The sequence below is a fragment of the Thamnophis elegans genome, chromosome 1 (genome assembly GCF_009769535.1).
Source record: "Thamnophis elegans isolate rThaEle1 chromosome 1, rThaEle1.pri, whole genome shotgun sequence".
Lineage (NCBI taxonomy): Eukaryota > Metazoa > Chordata > Lepidosauria > Squamata > Colubridae > Thamnophis > Thamnophis elegans.
Window position 1 is genome coordinate 147,010,732 of NC_045541.1, and position 24,676 is coordinate 147,035,407.

General features: G+C 37.7%; 2 long non-coding RNA genes across 4 annotated transcripts in view; one reads left to right on the top strand and one right to left on the bottom strand.

Moving 5' to 3' along the window:
* LOC116520204 overlaps positions 1 to 24,676 on the top strand; it is a 111,811-nt gene that overhangs the window by 13,263 nt on the left and 73,872 nt on the right. The window contains exon 1 of one of the 3 annotated variants that reach the window (XR_004256729.1): positions 11,684 to 11,955. The exons of the other annotated variants lie outside the window; for them this stretch is intronic. This is a non-coding gene — a long non-coding RNA (uncharacterized LOC116520204). Of the gene's footprint in view, positions 1 to 11,683; positions 11,956 to 24,676 lie in introns of those variants that run through there. 3 annotated transcript variants of the gene reach the window in all.
* On the bottom strand, positions 13,157 to 14,756 carry LOC116520218. The gene is made up of 2 exons (XR_004256733.1): positions 14,675 to 14,756; positions 13,157 to 13,330 (listed from the first exon to the last, which is right to left on the bottom strand). It is a non-coding gene; the product is annotated as an uncharacterized LOC116520218 (long non-coding RNA).

Here is a 24,676-nt window from a genome sequence, read left to right on the forward strand (position 1 = left end):
TGGGTTGCATTTTACAATAATATGCTATTTAATTCTATTGCTCTACAATGTAAACCACCCAGAAGTCTTTTGGTTGGGGGAAGCCTATAAATAGCATATATAAATAAACAAAATCGAAAGAGTATGTGCTGCTTCTAAGTTACACGCAAAGGTGCATGATTTAGCCATTCTGTCATCCCACATGAGCAATCTGACTCTGATTTTTAGCAGAAGACAATCTGGGTTTTATTTCTTCCATCACAAGATGTTATAGTAGGAAAGTTACATTTCTGTAGCCTATTGTAATTAAAACTCGGAATCTGGTAGCTCCTTTTCAAAATAACTTTTTTTAAATAAAAAGGCTTAAGCTTCTTTGAAGCTTATTATTTGAATAATGATGATTTACCAAGGTAGAAAAAATCTTCATGTTCTCTTTTTATCTCAGAATAATCCTATGAATATAGTTAGGCTGAGAGGTAGTGCCTTTAACCTCAGTTGTCATTCCAGTTTTACCTCTCGAAATGAATTTTAGAATTCATTAAATTTTATTCATTTCTCAAGAGTTCAAGATATCATTTGCTGTAGAATAACTGTCAGTTGACAACCTATTGTATTCCAGTCCTGTGCTTCACTGACAGTTTAGTACTGATGTCAAGGTTGAAAAAAGTTCAAAAAATACTATATGCTAGCCTGGCTCCCATTTTAATTTAATTTTATTGCACTTCTACTTTATTTAGCTCTAATCTTGCTAATTTTGTTTGTGTAGGGGCAAAGTGTATCTGATCATGTTCTATTTATGATTATTTTGGCTTAATAATATGTCCAATTCACCTAGATACAAAATTGTGCGAAATTTATGCAAAAAAATATCACAGTGGGTTGAATGTTTGTTTAACGATATTTAACAGTGGTAACAACAGAAGGATTATTTTCTGCATAAAAATTATAATGCTGAAGTAAAGCAAACTGGGATGTTAGCAGCAAGTTTGTATACAGAACATGCACATCCTCCAGTTGCACATCTTAAAGACTCTGACACTGAGATAAACTGATCTAATTGAATGTCATCTCAGAGGCCCTGGTTTTCAGCAGACATTTTCCTAGTCTATTAAACTGACATGCCTATCTTTATATATAAATAAATGCAACCCAACATAATCTAGAATATTGTGGACTATTTAATATCTTATATGATAACTTTGTATGTGACCTTTTAACTAGCTGTTTTAGTTGATCTATATCTTCTAGCAATGTTTTCTAACACAGCTATATATACAAGTTTGTTTACTTATTAGATGTTTATCCCATCTTTATCACTTTATAAATAACTCAAGATAGTGAATACACATAATGCTTCTTCCTTCTCCTCCCCCCCCCAACCTGTGAGGTGAGTTGGGCTGAGAGAGGGAGAGTGACTGGGCCAAAGTGATCCAGCCAGCTGTTATGCTTAAGGCAAGACTAGAAATCACAGTGTCTTGGTTTCTAAGCCAACCTCTTAACCACTATATCAGACAAGTTCTGTTCATTTCTGAGGCTTAATTCCAATTCAGATATATGCAATGGGACTGGGTGGAATCCAGTGTTCTGGGTGGAATCCTCATTACAGGACAGTGACAGTATATGATCTGAGTAATAATAACCACAGAGCAGTCAAAAAAATATCAAGATGGCAGCCACAGCATGAAACTAAAATCCTGTCTGTTTTTACATGCATTATGTATTATGATTAATCAGATATTCTTAGTAAACCTACATGGATAAGATTGTTTCATAAATTTATTGGCTGCTACCAGTTGTTAAAAACATCTGGACTTTCAAAGCACTATACACATTTCAATGGCCACTGGACTGAAAGGAAGCTATTTTTTGAAATCCTAGTAGGGATGAACGTAAATACAATTCAGACTGCATCTTCTGTTACCCATATTATAAGACCCTTATTTTTTAATGCATAACCACAAAGTAAGCACACTTCGGTCACTTGGAATGAATGTACCCACTGGTTGAATTCATACAACACCTAACCCTCTATCCAGAATTGGATGAGATCAAAGGCAAAAGTGGGTGGATGACCAGCACAGGACACATGTTTCTTTAAGAGAGTATATGAGTGATTCCCCTTCCGAATTGTCTATCTCTGGCAATCAGCCCTTGGAAAGTTACTCATGTGAGAACATGGCTCTCTTAATGACAAAAAGAACCCAAAAGGGGACAAGGACAGGGATAGGGATTGGGATAGGGAAGTGATGAAAACAAAATGAAATTCAGTTTTTATTTTGCCACTGTTTTTGAGTGTGTCAACTGACCTAAATCAATTTACAAGCATGTGACTGTTTCTCTAGAAAAGATTACCCACTGCTGACATAAATAACAGGATCAAGAGAAGCTCTTGACAGCTCTTCTCTACTATACAGTATGTTCCTCCAGTTTATCTTTATGGCTGCATAGAAGGTCAGTGCAGGCATTCACCCACATGTGAATAAGTTAAGTCTGCAGGAAAGATACAAAGAAAGCTTGCCCCAGCATCAGCACATTCCTGGTTGGTTCAGGCATGAAGCCAAGACTGATCAAAGTTTTGCAATAGTGGTGGATATCTGTAGCTCGGGTCTAGGATGAGGGTGAAGTCGTGGCACGACAAAACCGCGCTACGCAAAATAGCGGAGATTAAATCGCGTCGCTAAAGTTGTGACGTCATCACCGCGCATCATCACCGCGGGGACAACAGCGCGGTGACAGAAGGGCGTTCTACATGCTTCGTTCTTTGCCTCCAAAGATAGCCCTCCTCCTCCAGCTGACAGCGGCAGCGGGCACGGGGCAAAGCGGGCTGCCCAGCAGCAGCAGCCTGCGGGAAGGGTCCAGCACAGCCATGGGGGGCAGCAGGAAGCCCACGGGGGGCCCGAGCAGGGCCGCGACGCTGGCGGCGGAGGAGGACGCAGCGGCGGCGGCGGCTGAGGCTCTCCCGGGGCCGGCGAAGCGGGCTTGCCCGGCAGAGGCAGGCCGCCCTCTTCTTCCTAAACAACATCTCCTTGGATGGGCGGCCGCCGCCACCGGCAAGCCCACTTCGCCGGCCCCGGGAGAGCCTCAGCCACCGCCGCCCGCCTGCCCTGCCTCTTCCTCCGGGGAGGCGCCAGTGGCGGAGGCCGCCCGTCCAGGGAGATGTTGTTGAGGAAGAAGAGGGCAGCCTGCCTCCGCCGGGCAAGCCCGCTTCGCGGGCCGGGAGAGCCTCAGCCGCCGCCGCTGGCCGCATCCTCCTCCGCTTCCTGCTGCCCCCCGTGGCTGTGCTGGACCCTTCCCGCAGGCTGCTGCTGCTAGGCAGCCCGCTTTGCCCCGTGCCCGCTGCCGCTGTCAGCTGGAGGAGGAGGGCTACCTTTGGAGGCAAAGAACGAAGCATGTAGAAACGCCCTTCTGTCACCGCGCTGTTGTCGTGGCGGTAGGGTCGTTTTTTCTTAGCGCTTCGGATGCCGCAAATTTGCCTCTGCACTTATGTCGGCGCGGATAAGGGCATCGCGGTTTTGTGGTGGAACCGGGTGAAGTTCGTTCTCCAAGCTTCCAAACATTTCATTACCAGGCTAGGTAACATATTCAGCAGAATTTAGGGGATGTCCGTGTCAGTCTTCTGTTCACAAGGGCTTCAGACTGTCACAAGACCCTCACTTGACATACCCACACCCTTATAAACAGAAGAACACTGACATTGATCAAAAGTCTCTTAAGTGGGTTTGACTAAACATGATGACATATTAAATGCCTTATCTGTTTCTGAAGGCCTTGAAAGAGGCGGGTGATGTCAGCAGTCTTGAAGGATGGTGCAGTCAGTGCATGACTCTAACAAGCAGACTTCCTAGGACCAAATCATATTACACTACTAGGTCGAACCTCCTCTTTTGGGAGAATGTCAGCAAGAAAACAATGGGTGCATCATTAGCAAAACATCCTTTCCCAGTCAAAGTTCAGGGCCCAGCAAGGGATAGGAACAGCATTTAGTTGCTCCTGGTTATGACTTGTTTCAGTAGTGCAATATTTCTATTACTATTAAGACCTCCCAAAAGCAAGTAGGACCATTAGTCCTACTATTTTTCTGGATTGCTTGCATGGGATAGGGTTTTATGGCATTGTTTTACAGTGATTCCACTCTATTTATTGGCGTAATTCTAGACACTGGTAATAGGAATGAAAGGTCAGCTCAATGGATATCTGTGGGTTGTCTGAGATTTTAGTCTTCTCCTTCCTACTCTATAATATCTACATGAAGATCCTGGGAGAAGTTATCCAGGAGACTGGGGAATGTATCATCAATGTACTGTTAAAAGTTAATTGTGTACTATGTATTTTTATCCTGATCTAAACTGCAGATATTCTAGAAACCTTGACTCTGAGCTTGGAAACTGTTGGGTCTAGACAGGGCAATAGAGATAGAAGGTGAACCTTAGCAATATGCATAGAAGTTCCATGTCTGCTCCAATATTAACTCTGAATGTGGAGGCATACCTCTGAAGGAGCACATCACTAATTGAGACTCTCCCAGAGGAGCAGGTTGTGTCTAAAGTCAACCATAGCTGAAATGCTAGATGAGATTCCACATGGAACAAGAAGTTAGCAGTGTTAATTCATTCTCATAGCATCACAGGTGTGTCATTGAAAGTTCAGTTCTGGAAGAATTAGCCACTGGTTATCAGCATGTAATGTCAATGTAATGGACCATGTATTGACTTACAACAGGTTTCTAGGTGGAATTCAAGTATTAGTCTTAGCCTGTAATGCTTTATGTAACTCCAAGTACCTTCAGGTATCTTCTATAAACAGAAATGATCTACCCAAGTTGTGTGTCCTAGGAAACAGCCCTCTGTATTAATTTATAGATGGTATAATAAATACAAAATTAAATCTGAACATGAGTAAACTAAATGTAAATAATAGAACTAAAAAGCAATTTTCATGGAAAAGGGAAAAGGAACAGATTAGAAAAAATAGATTTGGGAAACAAAAAATAAAAGAACAAAAAATAAAATTAAACAATTATTGAGCTGATTTTCAGATTACACTTACTAAAATACATGAGTCCAGCTGTATAGGTCTCAAGACCCTTCTGTTCCCACTTGCTTTCACAGAGGAAGATTCCCCCCCTCCCCAATTTCCTCCTCTGTCTATTCAGTTGCTTGCATTCTTACATCTAATGCCAGTAAATACAGACAGCTAGAGATACTGATTGTGAGCATCTTCTGGAAATTGTAGATGGACAGAATTAACTCAAGGAACAAAAACTGCCCATTGTATCTGTAATAGTACAACTATTATATCAGATGTATAATTATTATGAATATTTTGATATTGTCACCAAAAATTTTCCAAGAAAACCTGGCTAGATATTCCGCAAAAGAAGTATCCTTAACAGATGATCAAAGTAGAATGAACTAATTTTTATTATTGCTGCTATTTTTCTTCCTTTTGTGATTCATGTTACTGCTGAGAGCATCAGATGAGATCAGCTCAGATTTCTCTAGGCTAGATATCTGATCAGTGGCTGGTTTTGGCAATTCAGGACAAATAAACATAAAATAAATATAAGCAATGATGTTACCATTAAACAGAAAGCCAGAAAATTATTGAATTCATCTTGGAAGCAAAGTACTTCTATGTTTCATTTTGAAATAGGGAGCTTTAATATAATAGTTTTATCCATAATTATTTCTTTAACAAATTCTATTTTCCCTCTTATTTAGTACTATGAAATCTACTTAACACCTTTCTCTACATTTCTTCGATACTGAAACATTTCAATGTTTCAAATTCAAACTTTCAATTTTCCTATCAGCATGTCAATTCTAAAATATTAGATAGCAGGTATCTGGGTGAATTGGGCTTGCATTTATTTAGTGAAAATATAAGTAAGCAAGAAGAATCAGATTATATGCATGTCTATTGTATCCAACAAACAGACAAATTATCACATAAATGTCTGAACAATGTGGTACTTTCCCCCTGAGTTGATTCCAGATTTGAGGGGACTTTGATTGAAGAATGCCTAGTGGAGGCATGCCTACTGTTAAACCCTATATATTTTAAGAGATTAGAGTTGTAATCTCACAACCATAGTAGACAACCGCATAAAACAGCCATTTATAAGTGCCATGATCTTCCTGATAAAGCATTGCTCATAGCATGCTGGGACATTTAAAGAACATCTAGATCTGGTCATTCAGCATAGCTTGCAATTAAAGATCTAAAAATAAATTGAAGGGAAGAACAAGGGAGTGTCACATTGTGGGTCATAGTAGAATGCTGTCATCTAAGTCATTGTTTAATATATTGATTCTAGATTTGGCTTCTTCCCAGCAACATGCTTCCCAATTTGGGAGGGTGCCGCTGAGCTGGATTTTTATTTACAGAAGGCCATCAGTTCTCTGGTATCATCTGATTCACCTCCAAGCAAGGAGGAAATTCAGCTGTAATGCAAAAACCCCAGCTTGAACTTCTTGACATTCCCACTTCTCTCAGTCAGCTGGCCTGATGGTGCAATGCAAAAAGAACAGTAATTGACCCTATAGTGTCCTCGGTTATATTCCACAGTGTTTGTATAGTTATGGAAATTCTTTAACTATAAACATTTTTAAGCCAAACACCTTTAGTCTTTTTATACTTTTCTCCTATAAAATGTTGACTTTGTCGTGGGATTGTGGCCTTTGTTACTGGATGATTTTGCCACATGATCCAGAGTTTCACCGATGCATTTAGCAGTACTAATAAAATAAAATAATCTGAGACTAATGTCAAAGCTTAATCTATATAATCTATAAAATACTTGCATTCAGAACTTTTTTAAAAAAATCTAGATCCAAACATAGGTCAATTTTGTACCATTTACAAACCCCCAATTGGGGCATTTTCATGGATTACATAACTGGGCTACATTAAAGCTAATATTTTTGATGCACTTTCAGGGTAGAAGGATGTGATTCTTCATTCACATTTTACATTAGTCATCTATCCCATATTTTATCAAACTCACCAATGATAACTTGAGTGAGCTCAATAAAACAATATTCAGACAGAAACTAGAAAGTATAGTTTTCTAATTTGGAAGTATTCCTTGATATTAAACTCTTTCTGGATTTCAGATGGTGGTTCAAAAATTAACTCTGATATTTTATTTTATTGCCAGTATACTAAATGGAGTAATAAAATACTTTTGCTTTTTTCCCCCAAATATTGACACCTATTGTAAAATCCTGAAGTAGCAGATAAGATTGAGAAAGCTTACCGTCTATTGCACTAAAATCTTTCAAGCTGGGCAGGATCTGCCAAGAGCAGTTTCAGAACTGCCAGTTCTTTAAAAACTTTTTTTAATGATACAGTTCCACAATTTATTCATGACAGTAAGAGCTTCTCAACCTCACGTGGTGCTGCCTGAGGCAAATAGACGAACAGTCCAATTCCCTGGACAATCACAAGTAATCATTTTTTTAAAAACTTCATTGTAACATTGCCTGCCACACACACACACCAGCATTTTTTTTAAAAAGACGTCTTGGTGGTAAAAATAAGCTGAAGCAAGGATAGGAAAGTAAATTGAAATTTATTGGTAGATGCCATACTTTGCATTGGTGAGGTTGCCAAAGATGTTTAAAGATAAGTCAGCTAAATGATGGAAGTGCCACCAGATACCTGGGTCTTATCATATATGGTAGACATGTGTAGAAGTAAAAAATACTGGGCAAAAATACATACATGGTTGGAAAAGATGATAAAACAGCACATTGATTTAAAGCCAGAAATATTTCTGTTGGGGATCTTACTTGAAACGTATAGTAAAGATAATACATATTTAATCATTCATGTATTAACCATAGCTAGAATGGTATTTGCACAAAATTGGAAAAGTGAAGAGATCCCTACTGATGAGAAGGTGATTAGGAAAATATTAGAATGTGCACAAATGAACAGATTAATGCTGGAAATTAAGGAGAAAGAACAAACTGAATATTATATGATATGGGAATTATTTTATCAAAGGTTAGAGAATAAAAATGGAAGTTGGAAATCAAAGAAGGAGATTAAAGAAGAGTAGAAAATATGTTAAGACAGAGATGTAAACAGTATAATAATTGTTAGTATTATGAAAAAGAGGATTATTATGTTTAGTATTATTAGTATTTAGTATTATTAGTATTTAGTATTATTATTATTATTATTTTCTTATTAGAAGATACATTAAGAGGGAAAAATGAACAGGTTTACTGTGCTCAATTGTTTAATATACTATAATTGTAAGATTAGAGCATTAATATCAATGTAGTAAATGATGTTGTAAATTCTGATGGCTATTGCACAGAGACATTTGTACCCAGACGACACACTGTTATTCTAAAAAATAAAAATAAAAAGTTTTTATAATGAGAAATTTGCAGTTTACAAAAATAGGAACAACACCAGTGTTTTTCTCTCAACAATTAAATGGCTGGAAAAGTTACATGAGGGAAAAGTAGGAGTGGATTTTGGCTTGGGAAAGACTCTTGAGCAGGGGGTCTTCCTGATATCCAGCTTCAGAGAGGGAACTTCAGAAGGGCAAACTTTCTTAGGACCAAAGCAGGAGAGGAAATGATTAAATCAATTCTTCCTCATTTCTTGCTGCACCAACTCCAGTAAGAAAGATAGAAAACCACATGTCAATTCTCGACAATCAGCAGCTGCGAACTGTAGATTTCAGTTTAATTTAGATTTATACATTTAGATCAATCTACCCAGTGGTAGGATTCAATTTTTTTTACTACCTGTTCTGTGGGCTTGGCTTGGTGGGATTGACTGGGTGATCATGTGATTGAGTGGTCATGTGACTGAGTGGGCGTGGTCAACTCAACATCACTCATGTCGAGGGGCGCCTTTCCTCACACCCGCTTGCCTCACCCCACTTGCCTTATCCCACTTGCCTCACCTTCCAAGCTCTTCAGAGGTGTAGAGAACAAAAGATGACCTTGGCTTTCTAGAAAGGAATTATTTTGACAGCAACACATTCTACTCCTTATTATCCCCCTCCCAATTCCACACTAATGAAACAGGACAGCACAATATAGAGAGCGTGACAGGCCAAAGATCCTAAAAGGAATCAGCTTCAGCCTGACAGCTTTTTGCATTCTTCGATATTGATTAACCTCTTGAAATAATATAACTGATTAAGACTAATATGAAAACCCCTGCAGAAATTTCAATAAACTCTTTTCAGTTTGTAATGCAGATTACAACACCCAGTTGCTCCTGAAATTCAGAGGAGTTTGCAGAGTCTATCAAAACAGAAGAGATGTTTACTTTACTCTAAAATAACTGGGGAAAACCATTATAAATTTTTTCTATCTTGTGTTGTGCATGAGGGGGTTGGGAAGATTAGTTAAATCTTAGAATTGATTTAAAATAATGTGTGAATTATCACAGGCAATAAGAGACCTGTTTTTTTACATACCAGGTACAGAAATATTTCTTTTATAAATAGCCAAAATCAGCTTGAGCTAGGTTGCATACATATTCATGGAACCTAGTGAATTTGCAGAGGTTAAAAGAAAGCAGTTATTGATTCAAAATTGAAGTGTTTGTTATGTTTCATATTTGTAGCTATTATAAAATAAAAGGCAAATGAGGGTTTTGTTTATTTCTGCCAGTACTGCATTGACACAGGGGTAGAAGAGGGAGGCAAGGAGAACACAATTATCTTGCAAGATTGATTATAGCCTACCAATAAATGTAATTCTAGTCTTCCTGCAGAGTTAAGTTTGGGGCCTGATCTACCTTGTGCAGATGACACCATGGCATTTTGCAACTTAGTTATTTGTAAATCTACCTGTTGATGTGGCAACAAATCTGTAGCAGGTGCTCTCTAGACAATGGAAGCTCTTAACTAACAAAAAGCAAGATATTCAGGCTCTCCTGAAAGAGAATATGAAACTTGCAAGATTGATGCCAGCCTTCCTCCATCTCAGCTTCACCACAGGTCCTCAATTAGTGCAAATTGATGCTATTATCATACTCTAATACACTTGAAATCCAACAGTAATGGATCCAGATATATATCTTCTTTGGGATTCTTAGAAGCTGAAACCAAATCACTTTTTCAACCATCTTCCCTAAATAGGGACAGTTGGAGACTGTGGAAATTGTTCAAAATCATTAGGTCTAGCAATAGCATCTTGAGGAAGAGGCACTACAGTTTCCATTAAGGCTAAGAAGACAATCCCTTTCTCAGAGAAGATGTCTCTGCATGGATCCAATAAAACATCATTTCTTGATCAACCAAGAGAGATCTGATACCGACAAAAAGTTGGGTGAACCCACAGACTAGAGGAGCATGTCTATTTCCTTAAGAGACAACTATAAACTTGTTCCAGATAAGCCTACAAGACTCTGCCCATGGCACTTCTACTGGAGCTCTCCAGTTATAGTTCAACTTCAAGCAAATCTGAATATCCTATCTGCCAGATAGAAATCTGAGTATCCTATCTGCCAGATAGGATATGTGCTTTAGCAATGGAGGTAAGTCCTACATCCAGTCACTCCTCCAGCTATTTGTGGCATTCATTCAAAGCATCAGTAGTAGTAGTATCTTCTAGCTCTTCCAATTGAAGCTGCCCATGGCAGCTGGCCCATAAAGCCAAGAAACAGAGTTACTTGGTCATGGCCACAGACTGATTGGAATGTCCTTCAAAATCAGATCACATTGCAACTATACTAAGATAAAAATCAGATCTAGAGTGCATTATGTCTTCAAACTTCAATAATGTGGGACAGGTCATGGTTGTCATGGTAACTCACTTATACCAAATATTTTGGCTATACAAAAAAAACCCCTTTCATCATTACTATTCCAATTTATATAAAAGATCTGACATCTATTTGGAAGAAATAGAATGTTATCTTCAAAAGTAGAATTTACCATGTCTTACTGACACATAAAGAAACTTTATGAATGGAACAATCATAATGATGGAAATCTCACAAGTTATAAAAAATAAAGTTAAGTATTTATTCTAAATGTTTTGAAGATGAATAATCACAACACCTTCAGAATACAATAAATTATATTTTACAAGGAAATGGGATGCCAGAATCAAAGGAACATATTTTCTCATCCACTAGACACTCCATTAAAGCTTTCATTTTGCAATTTGTACAAGAGAAGCAGCTATGTGGGGACTGTGGGGACACATACTGTTTTCCCCCTTTGTTCTGGAGGAATTTTCAGCATCCCACTGATGTTTTCTGTGGTCACTTGCTGAAGAGAGGCTCAGCTCAGATGTTTGCTGCCAAGTCCACTATACCAGAAGTCCAGGCATATTTTAGAGAGGAGACATAGCTTGTCTTGCCAATACAAAAACGTATGCTTATTCAGATTTATTTTTTACACTTAATGACTGAATAACCATAAGTAAAATACATTCTGTTCATTTAGTTAGTGTAATTTGTTTGAATGAGCAAGAATAGACTGAAACTGCGGAGGGAGAGTTATTCCCCAGATTGATTCATTAATTAATTTATTGATTGATTTAATGTTTCATATTTCTAAACCACCCATCTCCATCAAAAAGGATCTCTGGTTGATATATAATATAAAGTAGCCAATAAATAGAATAATGTATAAAATTAATGTTATAATTAAATTGGGATTAAAACTGCTAGATAGGTTACTGTAAGCATATGTTACATCATCTCTTCATCTATGTCATATAAGTTGTTTTAGAAGATTTCTTAACTGAAGGCCAGGCTGAAGAAAAGATGGATATCATGTTTAGGGCTCTGCTTTTTTAATCGACTTTTCTCCTGTGATATTAGAGCAAAATAGACAACCAGAAAACTGTAGTTACAATGATCTTTCCTATTGTTTCTCGAGATTCCATCTTTCAACATCAGTGAATGGTTTCCTATTCTGAGAGAAAGAAAGACAGACAAAACAGACAGACCAAAAGAGAAAGACCATCCCTTATTAATTTTTCCACAGTAGAATAATTTATACATTTTTTCAAGCAAAAAGTTCAGTTGTTGAACATTTACTTTCTATGGAATCACTCCAATCCCTTGATCAATTTGATTGCCCCCCACGTATTCCTTTCTACAGTTCTATATGATTCTTTTTTGAAATGCAGCGAATAAAATTATATATTCTACAGTGTGGTCAGACCAATGACTAAGTGGATAGGTGTACATTTTGAAAGCCTTCTGCCAACAGAAGATAGCATCTTTCCATGATTCATTAAAGGATCCCAGTCTATTCCTGGCTCCTATATTTGCCTGAAGAAAGTGCCATTGGTTTAAAAGTCACTAACATTAGAAGTAGATTCTTTAAAGCAGTGATATAGTCCTTCCAGATAATGAAGAACCTGAAAAAATGAGGGTGTCCTTTAAATGAATCATTTAAAGGTACTGTGTTCCTGCTGAATCGTTTTTGAAGAATGCTTGCCCCTTATAAAAGTATTATATATTGTTTCTTTCATTTATTTTTACTCTTTTTTTAATAACTCTTAATGTGGAATTTTGTTTTTCTCCTTAGCAGCAGACATTGGGGTCAATAAGTCACAGAACTCAGTGATTCAGCCTGTATGGGCCATATGAGCCTAAGAACTGTCTTGCCAGATCAGACCAATTCAGTCTCTAACAATGGTCAGGAAGATTGTTTCTGGAAATAATATCTAGGCCACAAACCCAGACATTTCATTTAATTTTCCTATGATATATTTTGCCTGCAAGAATCTGCTAAAATGATTATGCTTATGAATTTGCTCAGGGGAACACCTGAATACTCAACTGGATGATTTCCTTCAAAGTGTCTGAGTCTTTCCTAAATAGATTGCTGTAGAAGTATTTAATTAAATAGAGGAAATTCTGAAATTTCTTTTCTTACCTGATTTATGTTTGTTTGTTTGATTGGCCAAAAGATATAGAATCCTTTCTGCTTTTTCATAAAAGGAAAATTTGGGAAGGAGACCCAGATTTATTTTTATTTTATTTATTACAACTATTTTTATGCCTACATAGGCTACATGTAAATCATAACCTATATAACAAACACACATAATTATTTTGTATTTTTTAAGTTTGATGACTTCTTATGTGCTTCATGCCCCTTCCCTGAGATCTTAGCAGTATAAGCTAGATAGAATAGGTATCCAGTCCAGAAGTGACCATCTCACCAAAAACTGTCCTCTTCTTCAATAGTAACAGGTTTAAGCTCCTCCCCAGTTATGTTCCAAAGCATTATCTGGGTTATCTTCTCAAGATCTGCCAGGCTAACTTCCATTCAAAATGAATCCAATTGACTTTATCAAGTTAATATTTCATAGAGGTCCTCTAAAACAATTTTTCAGGCCATCATATCCTAAAAAAGGCATAGTTTAATATGAAAAAGGATCCGTGACAGCACTCGACATATGCAATAAGGTTGAAGAAATAACTATACTTCACTGTCCTGACTACATACTATAAGTCACAGCTTTGACACATAGTCATGTCTAGTCAAATTCTCCTTTTATCTTCTATCAACTTCATTCAGATATCCTTCTGGCACTTCATTGGTTCATCGGACGGTTTAGGTCCAATTGGACCACCCAATGGCAAAAGTATCAGCTGCGGTCCTCGAGTATCGAGACCGCATGTCCGTGTCATCGTGGCGTTGGGTCATCCTCCAATTATTTTTTACTTTTGGGGAAAGCCTTTCTTCATTGTGAGTCTTAGCTTTCCTCACTTCCATCTTTACAGGATCGGGCTATTTGCTGATATTGCTTGAATGGGATCCACATCCCTATGGAGGATTCTGGTGCTATTTAACCCCAAAGTCACAAGAAAGTAGTCCTGCAACTTACATGTCCCTTTAACATCATATCACTGCTCCAAATAATAAATGCAAACAAATATGAATACACTATAGATTATTCAGGGAAGAGAAATTGAGACAGTTAGTGGTTTGGTAAGTAAGTTTTATAACAAAAAGATAAAAGAACTCCAGTAAGGCTGGAAAATATTAAAATAAAAGATTCTGTGACACAGAATGATTAGTGTACCCATTACCTACTACTTTACAAGGCAAAGTTGAGTCAAGTCAAATTGAATTAAGTAACAAATATCAAAATAGCAATACAATCTCATTAAACAAAGAGAAAAGGGAGAAAGGAAAATAATGAATCACAAACCATTAGAGTAGAGATAAATCAGCCAGCAGATATTGCCAAAGTTAAAGCCAAAACCATTTTAAGTATCATTGAATCCTCCCTCCAAGATCATAAGTAGTAATATGTTTAGCTTGGCTAATGTGCTCTTCTGCAAAGGATGGAAAGGAAATTATATATGTAATTCAGTAAGAACAATCTACCACTGAGACCATCATTATAATAATGAAGTGCTTCATTTTTGCCTTTCTCCAAATCCAAGTTAAGAATTTGCCTAGGATGGCCCTCTCAAACTGTGACAATGTCAAAATTTGGGCTCATAGGACATAATACTGCAAGCCCAAGATTATGCTTTTCTCCCATGAGAAATAAACTAATCATGCAGGATTTAGTGGGAGAAAGAACAATCTGAGGAAATTAATCTTAGCCAACTTTATTTGGAACATTCTTTCATATAGGCCTTCATGAAGTAAGACAGAGTTCCAATCGGAGAGCAAACATTACTTGTAAGAACTTCCAAGTTGCTTCCAATGTTTTTTGTCCTTAAGAGCACAAACCTGACTTCCATAAAGAAAAACTCAGCACATTGGCCCTGAAGAATTGCATTGCTCCATGGAGAAGAGTGAGACCGGAGGAAAGTTCATAGAGTTGGGCAAGCCAGAAAATATTAGATAGTTAATGTGCAAACCAAGAAGTAAATGACCCTGAGTCCAAAGAGGCTCTTGAGCTCATACTTTGGAAGAATTAACTGGATTTTTTTTTTAGAAATATGAAGTCCACAATTCTCATCTGACACAATAATCCCCTGCAGAAAAAAGGAAATACCATAGTTTCATTTTCCTCAATTTGCTAGTAATTCTTTTAAAATAAATTAAAAACAGCCTCACCTCACTAAAAAGCCAGGCCTTTGGTTCTCAGTTGCCAGCAATTTATTCTATTATTTTCATAGGCCACCCAGGCACACAAACACTACAACACATGCAGCGGCGGATTAAGGATCTTTGGTGCCCTAAGCACTGACAAATCTTGTCCCCCTCCTTTGTACATACTGTACAAATGAAGCCAAGCTTCATGGGTCTTTTTTTCTTTCTCAACTTTGTTGTGCCCCCTTTGTGCCTGGCACCCTAAGCACATGCTTAGTCTGCTTAATGGTTAATACACCACTGAACACAGGTATTCAAAGGAGAGAAAGGAAAGGCAAATACCAAAACATGCATTAGGATAATGCAAATGGACAGAGCTTGGCATCATGGTATTTCCAGATCTTTTACACAAACACCAAGGCTGCAGAGCATCATACAAACCCTCAGTTTGCATATTTATGGTGCACTCTTAGATAGAACAGGGATCTGGAAGCTTCTTATACAAGTATCTTAAAATCAAGAGAGAACACGCTAGGCTAGTTTCTAAGAATTGATAAATGGTAGGTAATTGGAAGTTAGGATTTATCCAAAATGGGTAGCTGTACAATTCAATCTTTAAAATTCAAAGACACAACTGCAGTGGATTAACATGTGCTTCGTCCTTTCTAAGCTTCCATCACTTTCAGTTTTTCATTCTCCACATATTAATAGCTTTAATGAGGTCCAATTAATATCTTTACAGTCTGAATTGTGGGAATTTATCATTTTTTGCTTCCTACAGCAGCTTTTCTAGTCAGTTCTGAAAATGGTTACATTCTTCTGACTGAGAAAATAATGACCAAAAGACTCCCACTGGCTCTTGCTGAAGCAGGATGGCATTGTGTGAGTGTGTATGTTTGATTTAGTTCCCTGAACTCTCACATTAGGGAAAAAGAATGGGAAATCGGATAAAAGTCTGATGCTTCCCGTAATCATTAACAGTTCTGAGACATTCAATGGAATGTGTCTGGTTATTTCAGTAAAAATGGAGCTGATGAACTAATGACTTACCCAAGTGCTGCTAACAGAACATGATGCTAGATGGGAATGATGTGACGTCATCTCTTGGGAGGCAGCCAAAGAGCTTCTAACCAAAGAACTTTCTTGCCAGTCAGAAGTAATTCTACAATTATAACAAAAGGATGTTCCAAAAATGAAACAAAAACAAACAATTGGTTTTTATGCAAACCAAACTTTGTTCTCTGAACATATTTTAACTACCAGGATTCAGTCTTGGAACACATGAAATTAGTTCATTATACAAGTATACAGTATACTGCAGTTTGAAGATGGCTTAATAGTGATTCTCTGGTGTTGCTAGAGGAGCATGGGAAAATGTCAGTACAAAATTCTCCAAACTGCGGTTTGTTAATGATGGGCAAATTATTCTTCTCATTTCAGTTTGAATAGACTCAGTATTTCTGCTTAGCCTGTTTTCTAAAAATTCTCTTTTAGATTAATAGACATATTAATCTATGTGTGCTAATAATATCATATACAGTATATGAAAGTTTATGTTATGCTGCAAAGCCAAAGTCTCTAGTATTGGCCAGAATTTAAAGAATGATCCCTTTTTTGCAAAACAAACAAGGAATAAAGACATCTAAGTGCAGAAGGATAATCAGAGGTTTGGAAAAAGAACAGAGAGTTGAAACCCAATTAAGATATATTGGACAATTGTTCTGCAACTTTCCTTCAATTGTTGTTGGGTCAAGTCTTCTGTTTTTTAATCTTTGCTCTAGCTTTTGAATCTCTTCCCTGTCTTCATGAAAAACTGCAAAACTAGTGCAATCTCAAGGATTTATATGAGATTTTAATAATGGCACAACTACCATCTCTCACAAAAGTGCTCTATAATTATTTGTAGATATTTAACTCTCAGATATATTCCACTGAAAAGATCTCAAACACCAGAGCTGGGAAAGACCTGTGCCCAAATTTGTTAGGTCTTCTTCTTTTTTACTTCCTCTTTTACTACTGGTGTCAAGGAAGGTATAAAGTTTTGGTTCTTTTATTTATTTCTTTTATTCATTTATTTAGTTTGTGAAACATGTACGAGATAACAGGTGTAAGTATAAACATGGATATGAACACAGGAAATGGGTATGAATAAATGGGGACAGTAGGACAGGGATGGTAGGCATGCTGGTGCGCTTATGCGCGCCCCCTTACAGACCTATTAGGAATGGGGTGAGGTCCATGGTAAACAAATTAAGGTTAAAGTTATGGGGGTTTGAGGATGTAACAACAGAGTCAGGTAGTGCATTCCAGGGATTGATCACTCGGTTGCTGAAGTCGTATTTTCTGCAATCAAGTTTGGAGCAGTTTACTTTGAGTTTGTATCTATTGTTTGCCCATGTATTACTGAGGTTGAAGCTGAAGTAGTTGTTGACAGGTAGAACATTGTAGCAGACAATTTTGTGTACTATACTTAGGTCAGACTTTAGGTAGCATAGTTCTAGGTTGTCCAAGCCCAAAATTTCAAGCATGGTGGCGTAAGGGATTCTATTGTGAGCAGAGGAGTGAGGGACTCTTCTCATGAAATACCTCTGGACTCGCTCAATTGTATTAATGTTCTTGCTCTTGCTCTTCTGGCAGTCTGAACTAATGAACAAATTGATGCTGTTGCAATGTGTTTTTGAAGTTGTGTCTCCATCTTCTTCTTGGTCTGTCTCGTGTTCTTTGACCTCAGTTCAATTTTATATGTCTAAATTATCTCTACAGTACTAGAAAAACTGTTTGCCTGGAAGAAGGGAAGCAACTATTTGGACTGGAGACATAAGAGGCATATCAGTAGAACTTCTTGCCATAAGAATGACATTAGGTTGTGTGACAAGCATTTTTCCCAGATGCAGTGTCTGTTGTTGAAAACTGTGGCTTAACTACCTTGAATGTGTCAGATGCAACATGCATTGTAAGGGTGTAGGGAATGAGCATACATAGGTTTTATCAGAAGTGGATAACATTTGGGGGGGCCAAGGCTGCATTTGGTAGCTTGGAAACAATTGGAACAATTGATATGTGATGACACAGACCAGGAAGAGACATAGAGACAAGGCTTAGCTTCATTTTTAAAACTACATTAAGCCATTTTTGTCTTTATATTGCAATTTCAAGAGTTTTCTTTATACAAATGACAAAAATTCAGGCTCATATGCGTTTATGGGGGAGGAGGATGTTGTTTTATGGAATCATGTCGTCTTGGAGCTCATGATTTATTACTAGTTAGCCATCAATTTGGCTGAAGATGTCCAGGTGATTAAAAAGTTGTCTTTAAATGTTATGTGTTGCTTTTACTCTACAACTAAGGTATACACTCAAAGGTAAATCCCAGCATGTAGTAATCATTTCTTAGCATGGCCAGCTTTACTTTGTTGTTCATCAAGGACACATTATGGTGGACTGAAGGTCCTTCTATGATATAGCAAAAAAGATCAGGCTTTAAAAGATAAATATCTAGCCAAAAGTTCACTTTGGAAAAACTTCCCTGTGCAATTTTCTTAAGGAACCGTAGAAAAGTATGATTAGCTTAATTTCAGTATGACATTTTTGCTGTTATGGACAAGTTCGGGGTACCTTAATAGAGCAGGATTCTGTGAATCACCTAGGCAACAGCTTTAGGCTTTTAGTATTTCTTCTTTTATGTACACGCATTGAGTTGGTCTTTGTTGACTGACTTCAGAATGTGTCCCTTTTCATATACCATTAATTTGAGATCTGGAAAGACAGTTAAAGGACATTAAAATAAAACAATACCAAAACAGAACATAAGATTGTTCAGGAGATACCTATTACACAGCTCTCAAAATCACTGAGACATTTCACAGGGACCAGCCGAGTCATGGCCATTTATGGGTTTTCTTGATAATAAATAAATAAGTTCTCAAATGGGAATGTGTCAAGGCACTTCCCACAACCTAATACTTTCTAATCAATATACAATAAATTGGGAGTCTAACACATTTGTAGACCACTAGTTTGGGGATAGGGCATATCCATATACCTTAGTAGGTAGCACACAGAGGTCTTAGAAAAGAGTTGGAAATTTCTGGATCCTTCTAGAAGAATAAGATCAACTTCTATTGCAGAAGCCCATGTAGGATGTGTCAACTGATGCACTAGCCACAGTCATTCTAGTAGTACAAGTATTAGCTTCGAGTTTTGTATTTAATTTTTTCCATTGCAATCTCCCCACTCTGCTTCTGAAGATTGGGGAACCATTAGAAAGCACTAGACTCAGGGGAGTTAAACTATGAGGGTCAGAAATCAGGTGGAAGGATGTTATATTAAAGGTTCTCAAGAGTAGCCAGTAAGGATTGCAGGCGACTACAATTGGCAGAGGTAGGAAAGTCCTACATCATAGTTGCTTCCTTTAGTCTGGAGAGCAAGTAGTATTTTAAAGGGCTTTATTGTTACCACTTTAGAATAAGAAAATGGGTCTATGGTTCTAAAAATAGCCACTCACATTTTGTTACCAACATAAAGAACATTGCAAGTTAGATAACACTGTGTGCATGTTGATTGTTATATCTTCAGAAGTTTCTATATTTTTTAAAAAAATACATACCTCCAATATTTAAAGGTAAGCATTTATTTTAAAAGAATACTGCAAGAAGATCATACTTCAGATTATAAGAACTGATGTTTTCAGAATACCAGCTAACTTCAGTTTTGTTTTCTTCTGCTGACTTTTTGTTATTGTGGGTGGTGGTAGTAGTGGTATTTCTTCTTTTCTGATAGATAACTAGAGGCTCTGGATTATCTCCATACAGAAACTCCTGTATACTGTCCCGAACCTATTAGAGGTTTGTGATTCATCACACCAGCAACTCATAATAATATGTTCTCTTACAATGGGCTTACAATAGGTATCCTTTAAATAAGTTTATTTGGGCTTGCTTCAAATTAAACATTAATTCACTTTTATGTTGAATTTCTTTCTGAATTAATGTCTTACTGCCATTTCCAGTGCTTGTACTAGGGTATAATAAGATTCCGTAGAGAGCAGGGGTGGGTTTCAACTGGCTGTTACTGCTAGTTGCTCATGCATTTACATGCGCAGTTCAATGGAAATTGTTCTGCGTATGTGCAGGACTAAAAAAAAAGATGGTGACGGCGGCAACCAGTAACTGGTTCGGGGGTGTGGCCAGCCTGGGTTGCTGCCAGTCTGCTACCCAGGCTGGCATACCCTACCTGTTCGGCTGAACTGGGCCAAACCGGTAGGAACCCACCTCTGGTAGAGAGTAAGGAAGAGGACCTTGTCAGAGATATGCATTATCCATTACTAGATCAACAAGGTCATCTTCATTGCTCTATACAAATACCCCAAAAGGTCTCAGATCATGTTCTTCTTACCATATAAATCATTAGCTATGTGTAGTCTAGAAATTGGGAAGCTTGAACCACATAGTGGTATCAATGTTTCATGGCCCAGTACCAGTGGTGGTTTCAAAAATTTTTAGAACCTCTTCGGTAGGTATGGCCTGCTTTGTGGGAGTGGCTTGCCAGCCATGTGACTGGGTGGGAGTGGCTTGCTGGCCATGTGACTGGGTGGGTGTGGCCAACTTGTAAAATGTGGTGAAACTCACTCAACAATACTCTTGCTTAGCAACCAAAATGTTGGCCCAGGAACTCTGGCACTGAAGTGTGCAAGTCTGAAAGCTGTCAAGTTACAAGACCCTTGCACCCCTAACCCTTTAGAAAAAAACCCCCAGGAGTGTTGAAACTTGACAGCTTTAAGACTTGTGAACTTCAACTCCCAGAATTCCTTCTCTCGCTCTTCATCTTGATGATGTGCAGACAGGCAGGGGGAGGGAGCTGGAACCAGTTCTAAATGGCATTGTAGATTTGTGGAACCTCTTCTATAGAAGAGGTTAGAACTGGCAGGAACCCACCCCTGCCCAATACATTCCTTCATCATCCATATCACAAATCAAGCTTGTTCCATGCATTTAAAATGTTTTAGAAAACAGGCTGGTTTGTGGCCATGTTGACTGAGACTTCTTGGACTCTTGAAAGTAGTAGGTTGTATAGAAAGTTTAATCCCAGAATTAAAGGACAAACCTAAAAAAATTACTTTCTTTTGCCTAGAAAGTAATTATTGGGATGAATCATTTGTGAGTCAAAAATATTGTCTGAAGAATGCTTACTGTATTTCCCATAACTCAAAACTGCTTTAACAAGCTGATGATTATAACCAAATTTTTGGAAGACTTAGGAAGGGAGGGAGAGTTCTGCTTATCAATGATTCATGGATTGCAAATCACACATGTTGATATATTAGCTTCACAGTGATAAGGTTTAGTATCATCACTATCAGATCATGCGTGGATAGCAGATACGTAATTCAATACTGTTATACTGGGATGTCTATATGCTCCCTAAGCATTAATCAGACAAATAGTTGTGTCTCCCAAATGATTCATTCCAATAATCATTTTCTAAACAAAAGAAATTACTTTTTTAGGTTTGTCCTTTAATTCTGGGAATAGATCCTGCCTTTAGTTTGTTTAAACTTCATTTTTTTTCCGATTTTTGAACCTACTAAACTCTTGTTCAAGTGCAAGCTCTTACATATACACCCAATTCTTGGGTGTTGGCGTTGGGGTAGGGCAGTGGTGGAATACAACCATACACCCCGGTACGGGTGTACCGGTACCTTCTGGGAGCACCAGGTACCTTTCTGGTACAATGCTCCAGAGGGCCCACCCGCCCACCCATTCTCCTTAACTCTATTTGAGCTGACTGGGACATTTGCGCACACACATGGGCGTATGGTGCCTGCGCAACACTCCGCCGAGCATCTGGAGCATCGTGGGTAGTGGGTATGTATGTGCATGCTGTACACATGGTTAACGCCCGGATCCCGTTGCAGCATACCAGTTGCAGTGGGAGCTGGAACCCACCACTGGGGTAGGGGGACAATGCCTGGAATGTAATTGAATGTAGCTGAATGTATTCCTACTCGAAAAGTGGAGATAACCTTCATATTTAAGATTTAACTCATATTTGCAAAGAAAAATGTGAACGACTGTTGCTGGATTAAGATTTTAATTAATGTTATGCTTGAAGGGCATTAATTGAACTGGTATTTCTGTTTTGCTTTATGCAAGGCAAATCCTCATTAGCATTCTTCATTTTGATGTTCTCCAGAGGCAATAGACTACAGTTTCAAGTCTCCTCTCTCAAATTTCAGTCAGGGTTTAAAAAATCATATGTTTAAACTGTATGTCTGATGTTTTAATTATATTTTCCTTTTTATTTTATTTTCTATCTACAGTATGTGATTGCAAGAGTCAAACATAACATAATAGCACATAATCATTTTCCTTTGATATTTGATACTGAATTGTTTTTTTTTCATTACTCCTGCTAAAACACTTCATATCTTTGTATTAATCATGTAAGTGAAATTTGGAGGTCAAATAAGATAAACCCAATAGATAAATAAGATAAATACAAATTTCAGATTTTGCTGCATGGCAACATGACATATAGCAAGCATAGTTATTTAACATTGAAGGTTCAAACATGACTTCAGAAAATTTTCAGTCATGTAATGAATTGTATGACATTATGATGTTATGCTGAGCCAACAGTGATGAAGGGACTTACAGAGGGGCAAGTGCCCTGGGACAAGGATGAAGGTACTGGAACAGAGTGCTGTAGATGGGGATTCTTTTTCTTTCATGGTGGATTCGTGGTGGTTGGGATTTTGTTGTGGGAGAGGTAGGGCTGGGATTGGGTTATGACAGAGGGAAGGCCCCAGGTCTGTTTCTCAAAGGAACAGCCAGCTTCTGATGATATTAATTCCCTGATTCTTGTTTCTCTTTGAGAATCTTCCAGCTCATTATTACTTTTTTAAAAAGTGATAGATTTTATACAGGGAAAAATGAATAATGACAATTTAACAAGAAAAACAGACACAGCCAAGGATGGAATTTTCATAGTTTAAATACTAGGCTGGTAATTCGGAACTATTGCTGGTTATATGCAGAAATGATCTAAATCTTCACAGATGTAAAACATCACTTTCCAAGTCTTCAAGCTATTTCATTCTTCATCTTTAAATGTAATGATTGGCGGAAAGCACTCCTACAATCAGTTCTCAAATTTTAAAAATCTGGAGCAAACAGCTAATAGGGTTGCAAGGGGAGGAACTGCAAGAGAAAATTTGAGGGGAAAGGAGGTGGATTTACTAGCTCAGAGTCTTACGTTTACTGTAGAGAAGGCATTATATTTGAAAATATACCTTGCAACTTAGGAAAGTGTGGAAAATACATCTGTCAACCTAGGATCTCTGAGGGAAATGGGCTAAAATAGATGATAGATAGATAGATAGATAGATAGATAGATAGATAGATAGATAGATAGATAGATAGATAGATAGATAGATAGATAGATAGATGATAGATAGATAGATAGATAGATAGATAGATGATAGATGAGAGATAGATGATAGATAGATATAGATAGATAGATAGATAGATAGATAGATAGATAGACAGACAGACAGACAGACAGACAGACAGATAAAGCAGTGTTATTGATAGATATTATGTGATAGGTTGATACGGCATTTTCAGATATTTTTAACCAAAGGAAAAAGCACAGGGGAGGTAGTAAAAATAGGACACAATGTGCAGGAACATCATCTATTTTAAATCATCTCTCTACAGATGAAAATGTATCTTTTCATACAGTGTCTTATCAAGTTTGTTATGTATAAAACAAACCAGCTATTCAAGCAGATGCTGGATCAGCAGGAGTCTCCAGTGTAATTTCATGTTGAGTGCCCCAACATTTCCATTTCCTAAGTTGGAAACCTGTTAGAAAGGTTGCCTATTTGTTCTCTTGTTGGTCTGAGTAGCTGTCTCACTAACAAATCTTCCAACACATCATAAATATTGGGGGAAATGCTTAGGTGAGCGAGCAGATAAAAAACCAACTAATCAGATCATATGCTCCAGCAGACATAGGATAGCCAGCACAAACATACATTGCTTGATTCTGACACACTGGTGTTGACACTGTTGTGTTTGAGCATGCACCAAACAGGTGTAGCAATTAATCAGGGAAGACAAGGTTATACATAGGAATGTATAAAATGTTTCAGGCTCAGAACAAAGTTCAGATCTTTTTGAATGATAGCATTTTGTGGTTTCTGGATAAAGAAAGAATATCTAATTATGACTTCCTAACATGTAACATGTTCTGAACTCATGTATATGACGGAAAGTTTTGTTCTGATGCAAAGCCAAAACACTCCGCTTTGAGTTTTGTTCCGGCATAGCAGAGCCAATTTAGACTATTCCAGCAAGATGTTTTGAGGAGACCATTTTGTCCTGAACTCTGAAAACGTCATTGACTGTATCATACAAGCTCCTAATTCTGGAGGTTGGAACTATGTAAGCTATGATCAGTTACTTAGTGTTGATTTATAGTCATCCAGTTATTACTCTATTTACATAACAGGACAAGCTTTATATCATGTCAGCAGTTGGTATAGGACACTAGATGACGCTATAACCAGTAATGGGAAAATTGACTACACACTATAAGCTAATGTTTTTCCTCTCAAATGCTGTGTCCTATCACCTGTACTGGAATAAAATTCAAAGGTGAACCATCTGATTTCTGAATATGGAATGAGAAGAG